The following is a 22,279-nucleotide window of genomic DNA, read 5'->3' on the forward strand; positions in this document are numbered from 1 at the left end:
AAGGTGATCTCCGCGTCTTACTCTTCCGCCATCTTCCTGTGGTTGTCCTGAGGATTCTTTAATATATTTTCAAACTAACTCAATTTAAGCTTACTTTATTAGAAGAAAAATTAAACTTCTAACTAATAAACATGTGCAGATTATACAATCTATTTTCCTGCATTCTATTTTATGCTATATAAAAATTTTAACATTACAATTAGCAATGGATCCACAGAAATACCTATCATTTTTCTTATAAAGAATTTTAATTCATATGTACATAAAATTTGACAGTAAAAATATTTTCCAGAGAAATAAAAACATCTACATTTGAGCTTTATTCTAAAGGCAAGATGGTAAATGAAATACATTTTGCTTTAGTTTAATCTTTAGAGCAACCCAGTGATGATACGTATTATTATTAACATTCAGGAGAAAAAAAATTGGCTCAGAGAAGCTAAGGGAATTGTGTGAATTCAATTTATGACTGTATTGCACCAGAGCCATGTACTTAACCACTACACTATAGTCATTCATCATTCACTGGTTGCTTTTTTAAGAGAAAGAAAACTTTTAAACAAGTGCATCAGCTTTCTAAATATCTTTAACAAGACACATTAAAAACTATGGCAGCTGACATATGGCTATTGATGTTAGCCAGTGAATCCCCCTGAAAAAAATTGATGCAATAATTTCTTGCATTAATATCTACCATATATTGCTAAATATAAATATGATGAAGATCCCAGAGTGTATTTTTTTGCTCTTATTATTTAGATAGCATGCTTATACTCTTGTACAGGTTTTCCTATTGGCCATTATATCAAACTAGAAATAAAAGATCATAAGGTAAGCAATGATATATATATATAGCTGGAAAGTGATATAAATATATATATTTAGCTGTAAACGGAATAATTTATTATATCAATGTACAGTTGTCACAGTGATAGGAAATCTTAAACAGATGAATAGAATAATAATAGAACTTCTTGCTATCATTGTTCTCACTCTCTTTTCTCACTCTGTCGATCTGTATTTCTTTCCATCTATGTCTCCCTCCCTCTATTTAGTCTCTCTTTCTCCATTGTTATATAATATAATACATGCAAAATATATACATCTATAACTTCCTGGTTTACATTTTATAGTTTCAGCCGAAGAGAAAGAGAAAAGGATTCACATTAAACGAGCATACTAAGCTGAAAACATTTTTAATGTATTGAAGCAAATACAAATTCTGCATGAGTAATAGGAAGGTAAAACACATGAACAAATGTAATCATATATATTACGTATGGTATATATGTCACATGAATCAATGTGCTATAATCTAAGCTGTGCTGTCCAGTAGAATTTACTGCAATGTTGGAAATTCTTTCTTTCTTCTCAGTCCAATTGTGGTAGCCACTAGCCATGTGTGGTTTATACTACTTGAAATGCGGAGAGTAAGACTATGGAACTGAACTTTTAATTTTATAGCAACGTGTGGCTAATGCCTCCTGTGTTGAACTTCTGCAGATACAGAAGAAATAGATTTGGAGCAAATAGATTCATAAATATCAAGAGAAATACTGATTTTAATAATAAAATTTTAAATAATTATTCTGTCTAGTTGAATGAATGTGCTAAAGAGCATTTGAGTTGACAACCTGAAAATGTTAAGAAAAAGCACTTAGAAAATAAATTTATGCCATAGATTCTAATATAAATGTCCTAATTTTTAAGATTACAGATTTTCAGGATCATTTAGTATGCAATACTTTTTCGTCTCTTTTTTCGTATGGAGGGAACTTGAATTGTCACCTCCAGTAAGTAAATAGAATAAATAAGTTAAAAAAAGTAAATAAGTAGATACTGAAAATTACTTGATATCCACTAGGTAAGTTTAAAATATTTTGAAATAAATGGGCCACCACCCAGGATGAAGGAATTGCCTTTTCCTGTGTAGCATCCTGTTTTATGCTTGATGAAAGTTGTTTTATAGCGATATGCTTTTGCTCTAAATTTATTAGTAATTTTCCCCCAAAAGGAACAATTTACACAGAGAGATTTTATATACAGTCTTATGAAAAGGAACCTCAAAAAGAGGATCTGAAGGGTTCAAAACTGAAGGTGACAAATACAGATTTAGAAAAAGTGTTGAAATTCTTAATGATTAAAAACTTTTATTTTCTGATCTAAAAGTCCTGTCTCTGAGATTGCTGTTTGAATCACAAAGAAATGTTCCCCAATTGCATTTCAGATTCAGAAAACGTTCCTTTAATTTGTGACTGAAACTAAGGACAGGGATCACTAATTGAGCCATGTTTTGTATTTATGTGTCATCTATGTTTGGAAATTGAACTGGGACTATCAAGTAATTTCACTTAGTCCATTGAAAAAGCTATTGGATATTTTAATGTTTAGTCACCAGTGGTTTGTTTGAATTTAATACATCTGTGAGCTAGAAGTTAACATCTTTGTATCTTATTACTAATCTCCTGAGAAAGCCAGACTTATTTATTTCCCCATTTTAAATTCAAAGGGGTCATTTGTTCTTGATTAAAGGCAAACATTGATCCTTAAATTAAAAAAAAAAAAGTTTTCTAACGCCTGGTACTTGGTTTTCCTACTGTGACTTTTAAGTGTGAAAGTATAATTTAGTCGAGCAGAAAACCTCTTTACAGAACCAATTCTGCTCTAAAAGTATCAATCTCAACATGTTGGCCTTTTTGAGAAAGTACTTCCCTTTCCAAAGCAGTTAAATTTCTCTTGGTATCATAGAGATGCTGAGGTTTCTTTCCTTTTATTTCTTAGTCTGTACAGGAGTCAAAAATTGTTGAATTCTTTTTTTTTTTCATTACAGAGTTAAGATGCTCATCACAATTATTACTTCCTTTCTTTTCTGAAATAAAAATGAATGTTACTGATGTCAGTAACGGCATCATTTGAAAGGTAAAGAGTAATGCTGTACTGTTCCTTGTTAACAGTCAGCCCTATGAGCAGTCAGCCTCTGCAAGTTCCCAGGTCTTACTAAAGAAAATGTGTCGAAAGAGAGAGATAACCCTGCTGGGTGTACCCCCACTCTGTTCTATCGTCAGGATTTACATTACTGCAGGACACGACAGCAGAGTTATAAATAAACAAACAGCCTGTGACTCACGCTGAAGGACAATAAAGCATCTGCACCAGACAGACAGTCACCTTCTTGTTCTATTAAGTTATCATTCCAATTTTAGATTCAGGTTTTCTGAAGCTCTTAAATTTGATTTTTCCCACTTCAAGTCACATATGGCCTTTTATCTTATTTTCCTATCTCAAAATTTCTAACAAAATTGCTGAATAATAGAACTTATTTTATCATGCCATGTTTCAGATGTACATCTCCGTCCCTCCCAGGATTTCAACACTGTTCTCTGTCATTCGTTTATTAATTCATCTACTAATTCAACCCACAAATAAATTTTGATAACCTGCTATATGCCATGTTCTGTGCCAGGAACAAAAATGTCACATGAGTAACATCTTCTGAAAAAGGAGCATCCAACTTGTCTTCCTGTAAAAAGGTATCACCTGTAGTATAAGTATTGGACCCCAATAGACTGGAACATGCAAACTATCTAAATAGTTGCTCTAAATCTCCAGATGATTTAGAACCATCTGTGAGGCTTTTAAACACTAAATTATTCAAGTCTCACTTCAGACCGACTGAATTAGACTCTCTGGTGGTGGGTGTTGACATGTATGCTGTGAATAACAAATCTAAGTGACTTTAATAATGCCAGTTGAGAACCACTGCTCTGAGATATGATAGAATTTGTATTTTCATTATAATGGGGCAGCGAACAAATATAAATAAAACATGATCAAGTGAACAAACACTAACATTAAATTATAGAAATTATTTTGTAATCATGTAATCAATGATTCCACATGTTGAATTAACACCCTATGCTACAATGCTTCAGGAAAGAGAACTGTATTTAAGTGTATTTTTAAAAAGATATCTGTTATAGAATGAATTGTGTCCCCCACCCTCCCAAAATATATATGTTGAAGCCCTAACCCCAGTGGGAATATATTTGGGGATAAAGACTTCAAGGATGTACTTAAGTGAAATCATAAGGGTGAGGCCCTAATCTGGTAGGATTGATGTCCTTATAAGAAGAGGAAGAGACACCAGCAATCTTTCTGCCTGCAAGCACAAAGAAAAGGCCATGTGAGGACACAGTAAAAAAGTAGCCACCTTGCAAACCAGGAAGAAATTCTCACCAGAAACCAACCCTGCTGGCGTTTTGATATTGGACTTACAGTCTCCAGAACTGTGAGAAAGTAAATGTCTGTTGTTCAAACCACCAAGTCTGTAGTTTTCTATTATGGGAGCCCAAATAAACAAATACAATATCTTAAAGCTACTTCTCCGGTCCTTGTGTTCAAAGGAGACAGGAAGAAACCAGACACGAGTAAAATATGTCATCTTAATTGAACATAGTAAAGCCAGAGGTAGTTACCCATTCCTGCAATAGCTGACAGGAAAAAACAAGCTCAAAGAGACATGCCATATATAAAATGACAATCCTAGCATATGACAGATTCCTCAAGACCCCTCATGCTCACAATCGACTACCAAAACTGATTATTTCAACATTAATTAATTAATTAATCCAAAGGCATTGATATCAGTCTCTGTATTAATTCCCGGATGATTCTTTGAGTTTCTTTGTAAGCTGCTACTAAAATGTAACAGTGGCCATGGTATTCAACAAGGGAGGAACATATGGCTGCAAAGTACACAGCAGGGCAGTGTGAAGCAGGTGATCAGTTCATGGCAATTAGTAGATCAGGCATTCCCCTTCAAATAAAGAAATGAAACTTAAGAGCAATAGCAATATCCATAGGGCAGCACAATTTATTGTGCAATATTTTATGATACATTTACCTCTTGTATAGTTGTTTTATTATTTTATGGCAGAATAAGATAGAGAAATACTCTTTCCCATTTCATGGCAGAGGAGAAAGAAATAGGTAATTATTATTTATAGAGCACCTTTAACATGCTAAGCAATATGCTAAATATTTTACATTTCAAAGAGGCAGTATAATCTTAAAAGTTAATGTAGGTCATTACTGTAGGTAATAATCCAAAAGAGGCCTAAATTTATTAGTAGTATTTTAAAGGAAAAAGAAAAAGGCAAGCGGAAGCTTGGGAATTTCTGAGCCTGTGACCCTATTAGGAATGTGTATTTACTGATAATACTAATTTATTTTTCCACAATTGTGTGTCTTTATTTGGTTTAGGGAGAGAGTCAAGGGAGTAATTTCCAGAACACAATGGAACAGCTATCCCTAAAACGATGACAGTTTTGCTATAACATACCCATAAATGATAGATGGCATACCTAACATTCTGAATGAAGCAAAAATAATTTTGTCAGTTTTGTTCATTGCTATTGAACAAAGGAGTTGAAAACTTATGTCCACACGAAAAGCTGCACCTGGATATTTACAGCAGCTTTATTCATAATTGCGTAACTTGGAAGCAACTAAGATGCCCTTCAGTAGGTGAATAGATAAATAAACTGTGGCATATTCAGACAATGTAATATTATTTAGTGCTACAAAGAAATGAGCTATCAATCCTAAAAAGACACACAGAATCCTTAAATCAGAAAAAGCTCTATGCTTTCTGATTTCAACAATGACACTCTGGAAAATGCAAAACTATGGAGACAGTAAAAAGATCAGTGGTTGCCAGGAGTTAGGTGAGAGGGAGGGATAAATAGGGATGAATAGAGGATTTTTAGGACAGTGAAACTACTCTGTACAATACTATCAATGGTGAATACATGTCATTATAGGTGTGCCCAAACCCATAGAAAGTAAACAACCAGAAGTGAACTCTAATGTAAACCATGGACTTTGGGTGATAATGGTGTGTCAGTGCAGGTTCCTTAGTTGTAACAGAAGTGCCACTCTGATGGGGATGTTGATAATTGGGGAAGCTATGCGTGTGTGAGGGCGGCAGGGGGGTTATCAGAAATCTCTTTACCTTCTACTCAATTTTGCTGTGAACACAAAGTTGCTCTAAAAGATAGTCTACTTAAAAATACAAAAAAAAAGAATAAGTACTCTAAAACATCTATTATATTCATTCAAATAACCTGTTACTTATGTATAAACATGCAGATATATGATAAATAATAATTGGGACTGTAACTACCTCTGCAGAGGGAAGGATATAAAACATCCTTCAATTTTAACTCTAAAGATGAATTTTCCTAAGCTGCGTGGTGGTTTCATGTGTGTTTATTATATCATTTGCTACAAATTTTGTATGCCTGAAATATTTCATGTGTAAACACAATAATGAGAAATGTATAGTGTAGAATGGAAGGTTTTAAATGAAATACCCATAATTAACAACTTCTATCCTCAGTAAATATTATTTCCCAAAATCTGGTCTGTCGATAGTCCTAATTAGGGTTCCCTTTATTCTCTTTTTTCTCTTCCTGCTAACACAGCTTCCCTGCTCCTAGTTACCTTCTTCACGATCCCTATATTATTCATTCCTTAGTCATGCAGGCAGAGGTGTTCAGCTGTCTCCACCCCCGCTTCAAAATGTGTGCCTCCAAACCTACTACAGAGCACAGCAAGACAAACAGATAACCTTCTAATTATCAGGTCCCCATTTCTACCCAAACACGTATATATACACACAGAGTGTTCAAGACATTAAAAATATATATGCATATACAAATATGTATGTATTATATATGTGTATATATGAAAATGAATCTTTTGCAAAGCATAGGACCATTTTATATTATTCTTTTTTCCCAGTATGTAGCACATACCTCAGTACAAGGTCAGACCTACCAAACAAGAGGTCACTTGTAGTTGACATGGCCTGACTGGCCCTTGCCTTGACAGGCTGGCTGCCTGAAAGGTTTGTCATTCGTGTCCATGTACATAGTACATTCCTCGAGTCTTTTTTCAAATATATGTGCAACAAAAGAGTATAGGAGGAGAGAAAACATTACAAATCATGGTTAAAAAATATAGAAATCAAGAAGGGGGGAAATGTTGCTCAGATAAACTTTGTCAGTTTGCATAGAAAGCAGTCTTTATTTTTTTTTTAACATCTTTATTGGAGTATAATTGCTTTACATTGTTGTGTTAGTTTCTGCTGTATAACAAAGTGAATCAGTTATATGCATACATATATACCCATATCCCCGCCGTCTTCTGTCCCTCCCACCCTCCCTATCCCACCCCTCTAGGTGGTCACAAAGCACTGAGCTGATCTCCCTGTGCTATACAGCTGCTTCCCACTAGATATCTATATTACCTTTGGCAGTGTGTATATGTCAATGCTACTCTCTCACTTTGTCCCAGCTTACCCTTCCCCCTCCCCGTGTCCTCAAGTCCATTCTCTATATCTGTGTCTTTATTCTCGTCCTGCCCCTAGGTTTATCAGAACCTTTTTTTTTTTTTAGATTCCATATATATGTGTTAACATATAGTATTTGTTTTTTCTCTTTCTAACCTACTTTACTCTGTATGACAGACTCTATGTGCATCTAATCTACCTCACTCAATTTTGTTTCTTTTTATGGCTGAGTGATATTCCATTGTATGTGCCACATCTTATTTATCCATTCATCTGTGGTTGGACACTTAGGTTGGAAAGCAGTCTTCTTTAAATTTTGTTCAAAAACAGTCTAAAATAATTTATTACTGAAGCTTAAAATAAAAGGGATTTACATACTATGCTAAAGATGTGAAAAAGGAGAGATACATTTCATATATAAGCAGGCTGTCATAATTATGTTTGTTTTGGAGAATGTATGTTCCTACCAAATAATAATGAAATGAATGCTTGTGCCATTGGCTGTTTTCCTGATTTTCTGAAGCCCAATCCCATCTCTGATTGTCACTAACCAAGTGCAGACCACCAACAGCTCTTATGATCTGCCAGTTTATTGCTTTGTGGCTCTCCAAAATTGTTTTTGGTCAGTTTTTTGTTTGTATATTTTTGTTTTGATCTTTCTCTCAACTTCAACCCACAGGTACCTGGAATTGGGTTAGGTAAATTGTTGATAAAAATTTGATTCTGGTTGAATTAAGATGCATTTGCTAAGCCTTCTGTTGGGTTCCTTTGCCCAAAGCCTATCTACTCAGGAACACTATCTCTTAGAGGTGAAAGACCTGCAAATTATGTGTTTTTGGTAAATTAACAGAGGCTGGTCTAGCTCTTTGAGTACACAGAAGTGTTAAGCATTATTAGGTCTCTTTAAATTTTCACTAGAAAGTTAATTTAATTTAGAATATTAATATTTTTATGCATCAATTTCAAAATATTTCCACCATTCTCTATTTTTTGGCTTTGTTTTCTGTTGTAGTTGTTTCAAAAGATTAATAATCAGATTTCATCCACAGCATATACTTTTCCCTAGATATTTTTTACAAGCATGTAAAAAAAGTATGAAATGCCAGCTGAATTTTAAGGTGTTTTGAAGAAAGAAACACTGAATATTCTTATCCAACAGGGATATGCTGTTAATACATGAAGAAAAAAGAAGTTTGGCTTTAGCACCTAGGAATATATTTTTGGTTGATTTGAAAACACTGAGGCAAGTGAATAGCAAATGCACAAATTGACTTTTGGCTGATGTACTTATATTTTCTAAATATGACTCTTAGCGCTCTTTGGAAAATGCCATTTTATGAACTGAATTTGAACTCAGAAGGTCAACTTATTAAAGGTTACATCACTACCCAAAAGGGCTTAATAAACTATAAAACCTCTATGTTGTATATATCATAACTCAGAATAAAAGGGAAAATAGTGCAGTTTAAGGAAAGACTTTAATATCTCGTGTCCTTTCACCAGCTGCTCTCTTAACTAGATCTTATTTTATTTGTGTCTGCTAACTCACTTAAAGTATATCAGAATTAGATGTAAATTACCTCAGATAATTTTCTAATTGCAACAACTGCATGTACTATTCTAAGGCCAAATAATATATAACTAATCTCATTATAACCTTCTCTCTAACCACCATTTTGAGAGACAAAATAACAAGTATAGGTCTTCCACATCATCAGAGAAAGTGACACTTTATACCTCTGGGAACTCAGAACACATAATTTGACCCAAAAGAAAAAAAATGTTAATGAGTGGTCTTACCCTGAGATTGTATATTTATTGGTCTATTTTATGTTGAAGGAGGTCATGGATATATATTCCTGTGCCCTGTACCAAAGTATAGATGCCTTGTGGATTTTACTTGGCATTTTCTAGTATCAAGATATGCAAACCTTTAAAAATGCCATACCCTCACATTTTGCCAAGTAAAATATAGGAAACCAGTAGGATGGCTCTGCCTTGACATATAGCAGTCACTCAGTGGCAAAATAAGAGTTGATTTCCATTTCAGTAAAAGTGAACGTAGAGTCATCAGGGAAATAAATGTTACAAGAATATATAAGAATTATAGAAATGGATAGACTAAATATGAAATTAAAATACATATAAAGCAGAGAGTCGCTTCTTTTTCTTCAATAAGTTGATTCAGAGTCTCTTGACTTCATTATTTTTCACACTGTGTCTCCTCCCCATATTTTCCTCTCAACATCTTATTTTTGTTTTGTCTTTTGGGAGTAGTCCATCTTTTCTTTTTAATATCCTCTCCTGTAACCATAGATTTTAAAATCCTAGCTCTTCCAAGAGTCTTCCTAGATTGGATGGAAATTGGCCCCTGTTTCTATCCCTGTTTTTAATTATCTAACTGTGGTACAATCTATAAGCTAATCAAGTGTTATAGCCATTTTTTATTATTAGCTGTATTTCAGCTTTTCAAGTTGTTGATTGTGCTCAGCTTGTTTTATATTCTTTGTATTTCTTTACATTTGTCTTAACAGGGCATTAACATCCCTTTAATTAGGAGTCTCAATCTTAAGTATTTTGAGAAGCAAAGTGGTAAAGTCGTGCACATCTACAGAGTGTGAGAAATCTGGAGAATTAGAACTTGACACCTTTCCTAAAATTATTCAAATTTAAATTCCTGGGAAATATACTAGTCAAATTAAGTATAAGATACTGCTACCAGTTATAAAGTAATTTGTAGCGGAACAAACAGAATAATATACAATTAGAAGTAGACAAACAAAAATTGCTTACCTCAAATAACTAAACTTCCACTGAAAATTATCTTTATATGTCATGGTAAGGACCTTTTGATCAATATTAAAATTAAACTAAATTGTCCCATATGAATACACATAGCTCAGTATTCAAAAAATATTTGAAACTAAGTTATAGACTCTGGGTTGATGGTAGAAAGAACAGCCAAAAATTATATATTGGAATAGATTCAGTAACAAAAAACACTGTAAGTGAAATAAAGTAAATTTTCACAAAATGACTGAATACTAGCTTCATATCTATGGAAGAATATTACTGATGTTGAACCATAGCAAAGGGCTGTGAAAAAAAGGACAGAACCCTGACTAACCCAGCAGTTACAATCAAAGATAGGGTATAATTTTTGAACAAAATTAAGTGCTACAGATTAAAAACCTAAAACCTCTTTTGCATATGTATAATGTCACCTAACCGTGAGTCAAATTTGTCTTTTAGGCAACTGAGAAGATATTATCAACAGTAGTATCTGCCAGTAAGAAAGAAAGGAAGAGGAAAAAATAAACCAAACCAGTGGTGTGATTTCATCAAAATGATACTCTACAGGAGGGCTTCTCCGGAGGAGAGGGAAGGAGTATGAGAAACACATGGGGGTGTTTCTCAGACTGTAATAGCAGAGGTGTGATCTCCAGCCAAGAAGCATCTGCAGAGTCCTTTCTGGCAGAGGTAAAGGAAGCTCAGAGATTCTGTTTAGCATTGCTGTGTTGAACATCATCCCTATGTGTGTATCTGAACTTTCACGTCAGTCCCATGCAGCCTGACCACACACACTCACACACAGGCTCAGTGCATCTACATGTGCTCTTACACTCTCACACATGAGCACTCCCACTCACATTTACTCATTCGCACTGTCCTTCACACTCATGCCCCCGTTCAATTACACTTCCCCTCCTACGCCAGCAGAGAGATATAAATCCTATAGGAATTAAAAATAGATGTTCAAAATTCCCCTTTAAATAAATCTTTAATTGCCAGCAGATGGATTATGGACTTGATATTTACATTTTGAGAGGTTTCCAATTACAATAAAATCTACCAGCATTTTTCACTCTATATGGAGCCATTCACTTGTATTTGGAACACAATTCAATTTTCCAAATTTGGCTAAACTAAACATTTTAGGAACACAAATATCCATCAAAAGGAGGTAGATTTACAACTGGGCAAAGTGCAATGTTTGCACATTTATTTTCTCCTCTGAGACATTATCAATTTTGACCAAAAAAATATTTTTCTCTCTCTGAAAATTAGGCACCTGATACACTCTCATTGACCGTATGAATACTGTTAGGTCTCTGACTTCTTTTCTTAAGTTTTCAAATTAAAAAAAAAATTTTTTTTTGAAGTATAGTTTATTTACAATGTTGTGTTACTTTCTGTTGTACAGCAAATTGATTCAGATATACATGTATATATGTTCTTTTTAAGATTATTATTTCAGATTATAATGCATTTAGGTTATTACAAATTATTGAATCTAGTTCCCTATGCCATACAATAGGTCCTTGTTTATCTATTTTATATATAATAATTTATATATATTAATCACAAGCTCTTAATTTATCCTTCCCGCCTTTCTCCTTTGGTAACCTTAAGTTTGTTTTCTATGTCTATGAGTATGTTTCTGTTTTGTAAATAAGTTCATTTGTATCATTTTTATAAATTTGAAATACAAGAGATATCATATGTCTTACTTCACTTAGTATGATCATATCTAGGTCCATCTAGATCTCTAACTCCTCTTAAGAGAAGGAGAAGCAAACAGAATACAGGGATTGGACTCAGAATTGAAGAGGGGAAGAGAACACTAGCACTAGAACACACTGTGACTCTTACTGAGGCCTAGGCACTGTGCTAGATCACACAATAGGTGTGATATAGACATATTCTCACTTAAGAAGGCTAGGGTTTTATTCTTGCTTCTGGGGAAAGCAGCTATGCAACCTTGGATTCCAGTTAATTGCTCTAACTCAAAGCTATGACTTTTAAAATTATTTAACTAGATCACTTATACTATCATATCCAGATTTAAATTTATATTACTAATAGAACCTTATTTAATACTATATTGACAAAATGATATTTCTATGAGTATTATGGTCTATGACAGTGCTTGCTCACATGTCCTTTCTTCAGCAGGTTTTAACATAGTACAACATTTATTTTCCTTATATTTCATTTAAAATCTAATTCTCTTTTGGGGGGTTGAAAAAATGTAGACTACATGTCATTATTTCTAAGTACTTGTCTTCACTCAAATTCAATGTAAAATAGCTAAAAATTTTATAGCCATTACTGTTTATAGAATGCTTTCACAAATGCTAAATTGATCCATATTTATGTAATAGAGATCTACAATATTCAAGGAATTAAGGAAGATTCTGAGTTTAGAATCACCTGGTTAAAAAAAAAAAGAAAGGTGGTAAGGAGGATTAGTCCACTGTTAGTCCAATGAACAGTCCACTGTTCCTCCTCCAATTTCTGAACTGGTAGAAAGAAGTGTCACATAGATGGAGATCAAATAATAAAACTGTTAAACTATTTTTGACAAAATCCAAAATGGAAATTTTGTATTAGATATCTAGACACAAAGAGGGATTTAACATTTCACTACTGATCAGTGTTCAGATTGCTCCCCAAGTCACTGGCATAGCCTGAATTGCAGACTTCACCATCAGTACAGGCCAGGAGCCTATCATGGAAGAGAGAGAATAGCCATCCAGAAAAGAGGCTGCTCCAAAGAGTGAGGACCCAGAAAGCCTTAAATCCTGTATACTATATATTGAATGTTTTTGTCCCTCCCCCACCCCACAAATTCGCATATTGAAACCAAATTCTCAATGTGATGGTATTAGAGGTGGGGTCTTTGGGAGATAATTAGGTCATGAGAGCAGAGCCTTCATACAGTATATTATTGCCCTTATAAAAGAATCCCAGAGAGCTCATCTGTATCCTCCTCCATGTATGGTTACAGTGAAATGGGAGCTGTTTATGAACTAGGAAGTGGCCTTCCCCAGACACTGAATCTGCCAGCACCTTGATCTTGGATGTCCCAGCCTCATGAATGAACTGTGAGAAATACATTTCTGTTGTTTATAATCACCTAATCTGTGGTATTTGGTTATAGAAGCCCAAATGGACTAAGACAGAAGTCTAAGAACTCCCTTCTTCCCAGCTCATCACTTAGCAAAGTTGCTCCTCCAGGAAGCACGTATGAAAGGATGTATAGAGGAATATAGTGGAAGGGTCTTGTAATACTCTTTCTACAGAGGAGTAGTAGTTTCCTACCTTCTAAAGAAACATGGCAAGTGGGTACTCACAGTTCTTTCCAAGTGGTCATACCTAAAGAGACTCAAAGCAAATTGCTTGAGCTTCCATGGGGCTGCAAAAGGGAGACATGATTTCTCTTCTACTTGAAGACTGAATATTTTAAGTGTGTAACTGTGGAAATCAAATAATCTACTTTGTATCATGCAATTAGCATGTAAAATGTTACCTAGGAAATGGCAATTATCTTTGGACAGAAGTAGATTCTCAAGTCTGGATCTTCTATTTACTAGCTCTGTGTTCTCTTTACCTAACTTTTTAGCTAAATAGTCTATTTACAATGAGCAAGTTAAAAGATTTTTTTTTCATTTATAAAACTGAGAAATAATCTGCAGAGTTTTTGAGGAGAAGTATTAAAAAAAACACAGAGAAAATATATGTAAATCAATGAAGCTGAAATGACATATACTCATTAAATATTAACAATTATTTTCAAGGGAAATGTTCAGATTTGGAAATCTGCTTGTAGAGTCAAGTATCATTTGTTCATTCAGCATAAATTCTTATATTTTCTTATATTAAATACTAGGCAACAGCACTGTCCTAGGCATGTGAGGTACATTAGGGAAATAAACATTAAAAGTACCCAACCTTGGTGGAACTCAGATGACAGTAACAGATTTAATTGTTAGATGTCATAAATATAAATAGAATATAAATACACAAAAAGTGTCATTCCACTCTTCACACAAATAATCAAGATAGGTCTCAGGTAATTTTATGAACAGCTGACTTTCTTTTCCTCAAAACACATACACACATTTAATATCTGAAGAATAAAGAAAGAAAAAGTATGAAACTAACATGCTTCTTATTTGGTTTTGGTAGAGATGGGTAGCTTTTGAAAAAACTGAGAGATTTTTATGTGTGTGACTAAGATTCAAGTTAAGAAATATATGTTGCAGCCAGGTCCCATGCAGACAGTGGAAGTAAAAGACCTCCTTCACCTAGAGAAGTGAAATTCACAGAAGTGAAATAAGACCAAGGTAATAGATTGAACAGCAAGGACATTCATGCCTAGTGGAAATGTTCAGCAGGAGAAGTTGTCCAAAGAATTTCCAGAACATAGGGAGAACAATGAGATGGATAACATCAAGCAGAGAAAAGCCAACATGGTAGCAAGGTAGGTCTGAAGCTACAGATAATAGGGGATTTAAAAATGGCAGCAATATATCCTTAATTCTGATTAGCTTTGTACAATCCACAAACACCTGTTTATATTCCATATCTTTTATTTTACCTGATTTACCAACCTTATAGCCATAAGAGCAACACATTTTGTTATGTTTCTGGAATATGAGATTCTGCCTTTAGAAATGTATTAAAAATGTATATACTTCTCTTTATATAGAGCTTGCACCTTTCTTGCTAAATGTATTCTTAAGAATTATATAAATTTTATCACAACAAGTTTCTTTTATCATTTCTGTTTTTAGTTGGGCATTGCTAGTGTCACTGGCTACACTACACAGGCTATTTTTTTTCATTGTTTTAATGAAAAGTACCACCTCTACTTTTATTCTTGTTTATTTTACACTAAAAAATGTCATTTTCTTCTCACCTCTTAACAGACTGCAAACATTGTTTTCCTGTCTTTAAGAAAAGGGAAACTATACTTTTTTACTCATTAATAATTTAAGACCACTGTTTTAATAAGCCATCAAGATCTATGTAAAACAAAACAAAATGATAATATTTTTTAGCAGAAGATAAAAAATAGGAGACAGATATTTAGTGAGTGAGAAGGTGAAATAAATATGAAAGAGGACATCTGAGTCCTGGGGAGAAGAAAAGACATTAACTACATTAATAGCAGGATTTCCCAACTACGAGGCTTTGCTATTGATACAGAACTAGCCCAACAAAGGAGGAGGTCAGATGCCAGTTGAGTAAATACAGAAGGACTCTTTCAAGGAAAATGGTTCATATGACTATTAACCTGGGAGCTAAGACATCATTCACTAATGTACCAATTCTCACTTGATTGAGAATTTCTCACTACTTACTCTCAGAACCTTTGCCAGGTTAATCCCCATCAGTGTCTAAAGAAGTCTCCTCACCAACTTCATCCATTAACTCTCTTGTTTCCTGTCTATCCAAAATGAAGCTCATCTATGCCATACTAAGATTCTGTCTGGTCTTTTTTTGGAGGCCAGTGTGGATTCTATCCTTTGAATGCCCAGAACAGCCAAAAGCTTGTAAGAGGAGACAGAAACAAATGTACCTAGTGATATATATTTTGAAGGTAAGATGAACAGAACAGGTTATGGGATATCCCTTTATGTTAACACTTAAAAACAAACAAACAACAATTAGAGGCCATCCAGCCATCTTACTCTATTGTCAGTCATAAACATCATCTAGTTGAGTTCATCAGGTTTTCTAAACTCGGCTATAAAATCAGATTCCACGGAATAACAATGAGTAACCTTAGCTCCAGCACTACATATTCTCAATTTTGAAGTTCAATGAAAACTGGCTGGCCTGCTTTGGGTGACATGCCCAACACCAACCTGTCAATGTGACCAGGGTAAGGTTTACTTTATGTGCTCCATTCCTATATCCTGAGGTGAAATCAAATATATCAGAACCACAGACACTGAGAATGTAGAAAGATGTAGATTTCCATAGGGACACCCTTCAAGTTAAATCATAAGAGGAAAAAAGTCTTAACACATTGTAGATAAACCATCCTCCAGGAGGTAAAAACTTAATATCATTTAAAATGCCAAATGGAGATACAAAGAATTAATGATATTTTAATTAGAATCACATTTTTAACTTGATTTAGTGTTTCCAAAGTTCATGTGGAGAATAAATGTAGACGAGAAAATCTTGAAAAGTGGAACAATGAGTGAAGATTTCCTATACTCGACAATAAAAGTTATTATAAATCACCAAAATAAAAAAATAATTTAGTGTCTTTGGAGAGGTAGCCAAATAGATATTTGGAACAGAGTCTGAAGACAGATCCAATTAAGATATAAATGTGGGAGGCAATGTGACATTTAGGTAAAGGAAGGGCTTGATTATACAAGTAAGTTAAATGGGCCAGCGGTCAAGGAATGCTAGATTTCTTTATTTCTATAAATCAAATTTAATCTACTTGGAGACTATACTCAGAGTTGTAGGAAAGTCAGTGTCAATCATTGGAGGGAATGGACCTCTGGTTTTCTAACGTCTTAAAATTCAGAGTCTTTGTATTAGTGTCTAATACTGTGTAACAAATTACCACAAATTTAGCAATTTAAAACAACACAGATTTCTTATCTCAGTTTCCCTGGGCCAAATGTCCTGGCACAGCTACACCAAGTCCTTTGTTCAGGGTCTCACCAAGCTGGAATTATGGTGTGGACTGGGCTGTGTTCTCATCTGGAGCTTGAGGTGCTCTTCCAAGCTCATCCAGGTAGTTAGAAGAATTCAGTTCCTTATGACTGAGGTCCCTATTTTAGTGCAGTCAGCTGGGGTTATCCTCAGCTCTTTGAGGCTGTCCTCAGGTCCAAGCCATGTGGCCCTCAGACAATATCAACATTGACCTTACTTTTTCAATGCCAACAGGAGAATCTCTCACAGTCCAATAAGACAGTGTCTCATTTAACATAAGGTTATCACATAACATTTTCCTCCATGTTGGTCCACAACAAAATCTGAATGAGGTGATTTCTGTGCACTTGGCCATTTCATCTCTTTATTCTATAACTCAAAACTCATTTACAACATATGAAAATGTAAATCTTTAGTTGCCATCATGAAACAGCAAAGGGATAATGTGTCTTATTATCTCTAATTTTTGTTAAAAATATAAACAATCATTAATTAATAAAACTTAGATTATCTTTCCAGGTAATTAAGACATATAAGAAAAATATATAAATAAAAAAATCAAAGAACAAACTAACTTAAAATGAAAGTGTTCATTTGGTAAAAAACATAATAAACAGTATTGAAATACAAATGATAGACCAATAGAAAAAATGTTATTAATGTATATGACAGAGGAATACATACAATAAGCAATTTTAAATTAATGTGAAGAGCTCCTATAAATTTATAAATAAAATAATTCAATTGAAAAATAATAAAAGTTTTGAACAAATAATTCACAGAATAGAAAATGCAAGAGGACAATAAACATACTGTAAGATGTCTAACATTACTAGAAGTCAGGACACTGCAAATTAAATCAGTAATGAATATTTTTTACATTGCACTAAAAGATATTGAGGGATAAATATTCTTACACATTGTTGGTGGTACTGTAAATTATAGAAATTTTAGGAAGTAATCTAGCAGTATTAATTAAAATTTAAAATATATATACTTTTGGAAGCAGCATTTTCCTTCTGTGAACTTTCTCTACAGATATGAAGATATCAATAATTGAGAGATATAGTCATGACTGTAATTAATTTTAAAATTCCAGTAACAATGTTGATACTCAAGTATAGAAAAATGGTTGAATATGCATTGAATTCATTTAATAAAAATCTATAAATTATTGAAAGATGACAAGTTAAATGTATATTAAATACATATCAATTTGGAAGGATGTTCATGGCATATTTTTAAGTGGAAACAATTAAGTTAAATGTTTTAAATATTATCTTACATTTTTGAAAATTAAATAAAATAAAACAATAATTTTAATATGTATATATTTGAACAAAGGTACTGTTTTGGAAAGATACAGTGTATACCAAAATTTTAATAAACTCTAGTTTTATTTTTCTGTATTCAATCAATATATGTGCTTTTAATTTTTTGCAGGAATATATTACTACCATCTAAATATCATGTATCAGTGGGTCGAGATGAACTTAACCTAGGAATAGTTTGCACTATATGTCTTAGATATGCTTGATCTTGTGGCTCTAACTCCCATAGTGTTTTGATTCTGCCTTCTCCTACACAAAACAGCTGTCGGACCACAATGCTATTGTCTCTAAGTCAATATCTAAGACTACTTCTGCATTTCCAACTCTATATGTTACTTTATTTGTTTATTGATCTCTACTAAGTATTGACTGTTTCAAAGAATATTAATTTTTTGAAACTATAGCCAAATATACTAGAGAAAACAGATGAGACCACTGTATGTTGAATAATTGTTTTGTGCCACACAACTTGCTAGTTGCTTTCAGTGTCCATAAATTTGAAACTTATTCACACAAACACTTATTTGTAGAACAATGAGTAGAATCCTGATTAGTAGCCATACACACGTGAGAAAAATGCTATATGGTGACAAAAAAAGCAGAGTGAATGAATTTGACTCAAAATAGATTTGAGGGAGATACCCAGAAGCAACATAAAGAGACCAAAACTGTGTCTATTCTTCCATATTAAACAGTTCATTTTCCGTCCAGCAGTTTGTGTCTATTCTGCTTGCTTAAGTAGGCCTGAAATAAGATCTAATCTCGATGCCATTATAATTTTGAAGGCAGGGTACAGGATAGCTACTTAGAGAAACAAATAAATAAAATTCTATATTTTCAGTCTTCTTTTCTCACAATCAGCTAAAAAATATCTAGTTGATTTTTCCTAGACACATTTTACTCCCTTTCAAAAGATTCTTATACTGTGTTCCTCAGCTTTCAACACTATACTACCATCTGTGTAAATTTGACAGAGGTAGATAATTTTATTATTTTGTTCTCTTCATACTGTCTTAGTCTGCTCAGGCTGCCATAACATAATACCATACATTGGGTGGCATAAAAAACAGAACTTTCTCACAGTCTGGAAGCTGGCAAGTCCAAGATCAAGGTTGCAGCAGGTTTGGTTTCTGGTGAGACCTCTCTTCCTAGCTTGTAGATGTCCACCTTCTTACTGTTTCTTCACATGGCTTTTCCTCATTCTGTGTGCAGGGAGAGAGAGACATCTCTCTCTTCTTCTTCTTATAAGCCACCAATCCTATCAGATTAATATTCCACCCTTATGACCTGCTTCAGTCTTATTTACCTCCTAAAAGCTTGATCTCTAAATACAGTCATGTTAGGAATTAGAGCTTTAACATATGGATTTGAAGTGGGGAGTCACAATTCGGATATACAAATGTTTATCATTTCACAATTCAGATATACAAATGTTTATCATTTCAGGTATTTATTTAAGAGTAATTTATGAATGTCTATTAAATTCAGGGAAAGTGGAGGTTACAGTATTGTACACAATTAACTATAATATAGGCACTATATATGCCTATATATGCATTCATCAATTTATTATTTTAGTAAACAGTTTCAGAAGCCTATTCTAGGCATATGAAACATAAAGCCCAAATATTGAGTGAATAACTTTAGTGCCTCAAATTTGGGGAAATTTTGATATGTTTCTATTGTCATATCAATTGATCAGTCGTTAATAATTTTGATCACCTGCTCTATACTCAATATTCTAGGATGTGTGTGGGGGAATGAAAATGGCAACATATAATATAGATTTTGATGTTAAAAGCATAATATGCTCATAAATGTTTTAACTGGGAATCATTGGGAGTTATCAGCAATCATTACTAACTATCTCAGTTATCTATGGCTACAGTAATGCTGTGCAAAAATTAATCATGACATTTCCATGTCATATAGCAATAGACCAATTATTTTCACTTATGAGACTGTATGTCAGCTGGGCAGTTCTGTTGACTGAGCTGGGCTCAGAGGAGGCCATTCATGCATCTGTGATCAGCTGTCCATCAGTTGTTCTGCTCTACTGATCTTGGGTGAGTTCTCTCACAGGTCTGGGCCTTCAGCTAGAAAAAATTGGTCTGATTTGGTTCTACTTGATGAACCTCCTTGGGCAAGATAGCCAAGCTAAACCTCAGGATGGAAACAGAAGAGGAAGAGAGAATGGAATCATGCAAGGCCTAATAACGTTGAGCCTCAGAACTGGCACAGCATCATTTCCTTATAATCTATTATGTAAGACAAGTTACTAGACTCGTCCAAATCCCAGGGGTAAAGAAAAGAAATGTATCATTTGATGTGAAGAACTAAAAAATCGTATTGCAAAGAGTTTAGATACTGGGGTTGACTGACGAGCGGGTGAAGAATTGGGGCCATTTCTGCAATCAATCTAGCACACTAGCACACATAAAAATTGGGGGAAATATAAACAAATTGTTAATCACTTAATTTCATAGATTATCAGAGAAATTACCAAATGAATCCACAAAGGTGCCCAAGTTAGTGGGTCACATATATGAAAATAAACTAAGTCAAGAGAACTATTTACTATTTTAACTGTCCTATTATCAGGAATGAATTATTATATATTTTCTCCCTCCTCCCCCCCATGCACATGCACACAGTTCCATGTTTCTTAGCATCTGCATACATTACTTAATTATCAGGTGTCTTAATAAGTATTTTATGACAAATATAGGATTTGAAATTAGATGTGGACTTTCTGTTTTCTTTCTCTTCTAAGTTGAAACCAAAGTTCCATTTCCTATTGTCACCACATTTTCCAATATACCATCATCTCTTGCCTGGACTTGCCACCTAACTGTGAGTACAGTTCCCTATATTAGAGACAGGGCAATCTTAAAGTCATGCACACATGTACACACAATTAAAGTACTGTCCACTACTTTTTAATACATACCACCTTTAACATGGACTACCAGGCACTTCATGAGCTGATTTTTTGTTCATCTACTTAACGGGGACTTATTCACACTTTCCTCAGGACATTTGTAAGTTCTGTTCCTTCAGGGTAACAAACACCTCCCACTTACTCTTCGATTTTCGATAAATCTGTATTTTCTTAATTCTTTTGACTAGTTAGAATAGAAACCCTACTGTATGTTTACATAAATCCCCATTGTTATTAAACAACAATTATCATAGTTTGCAATTATATTCTTGTGTGATTTTTTTTATTAGTTTTTGTTCATCCTCTCCCCCACAAATATACCTCAGACTGTCAGCTTCATTAGAACAAATGAAAAATCTGTTTTGCTTAGCATTTATAGTCTATAGTTATAAACTTAGCCTAGCTAGTGTCTAACACACAGTAAACACTCCAGAAACCTCACTGACTGGATAAATAAATTAGTGTATGTCAAAAAATTTTCTTTTTAAAATCTGGGTTTTCAAAACTTGATCGTATGGCAGAAATATTTAGGCTTACTAAATATTCACCAGTTCTGAAAGTGTCTCAGCCCAGTTTTGTGAGTCACTGAATGAAAGAAAGTTGCCCTGGAGAGTAGTATTGGGCATTTCATAATTATGGTATAAATCTTGTTGTATTAAGCCACTGAGAGCTTGAGGTTTATTTGTAACTTAATAATAGTCTAGGGCTTCCCTGGTGGCACAGTTGTTGAGAATCTGCCTGCTAATGCAGGGGACACGGGTTCGAGCCCTGGTCTGGGAAGATCCCACATGCCACGGAGCAACTAGGCCCATGAGCCACAACTACTGAGCCTGCGCGTTTGGAGCCTGTGCTCTGCAACGGGAGAGGCCGCAATAGTGAGAGGCCCACGCACCATGATGAAGAGTGGCCCCCGCTTGCCACAACTAGACGAAGCCCTCACACAGAAACGAAGACCCAACACAGCCAAAAATAAATTAATTAATTAATTACTTAAAATGTTAAAAAAAAAATAATAGTCTATCCTATGTTGACAAATATAGATGTTAAGATATATAAAGTTATTAGCAAGGCTATTGATAGAGAAGTATGCATAAAATTATATGTGCACATTTTTGTATAGAAATACAATATTTAGGCATATTTTAGATTTTATTTAAAGTCTACTTAAGAATCACCCATCTTTAA

The 22,279-nt window shown here is 34.0% G+C and overlaps 1 long non-coding RNA gene across 1 annotated transcript in view; it reads left to right on the plus strand.

The window, feature by feature from the left end:
- LOC113612403 (uncharacterized) overlaps window positions 1-11,830 on the plus strand; it is a 23,021-nt gene extending 11,191 nt beyond the window's left edge. The window contains exon 3 of the long non-coding RNA XR_003429848.1: window positions 10,607-11,830. This is a non-coding gene — a long non-coding RNA (uncharacterized LOC113612403). The remainder of the gene's footprint in view (window positions 1-10,606) is intronic.
- The last annotated feature ends 10,449 nt before the right edge of the window (window positions 11,831-22,279 follow it).

The sequence above is a fragment of the Aethalodelphis obliquidens genome, unplaced genomic scaffold (genome assembly GCF_003676395.1).
Source record: "Aethalodelphis obliquidens isolate GAN/ISIS:26980383/991018 unplaced genomic scaffold, ASM367639v1 scaffold76, whole genome shotgun sequence".
Classification (NCBI taxonomy): Eukaryota; Metazoa; Chordata; class Mammalia; order Artiodactyla; family Delphinidae; genus Aethalodelphis; species Aethalodelphis obliquidens.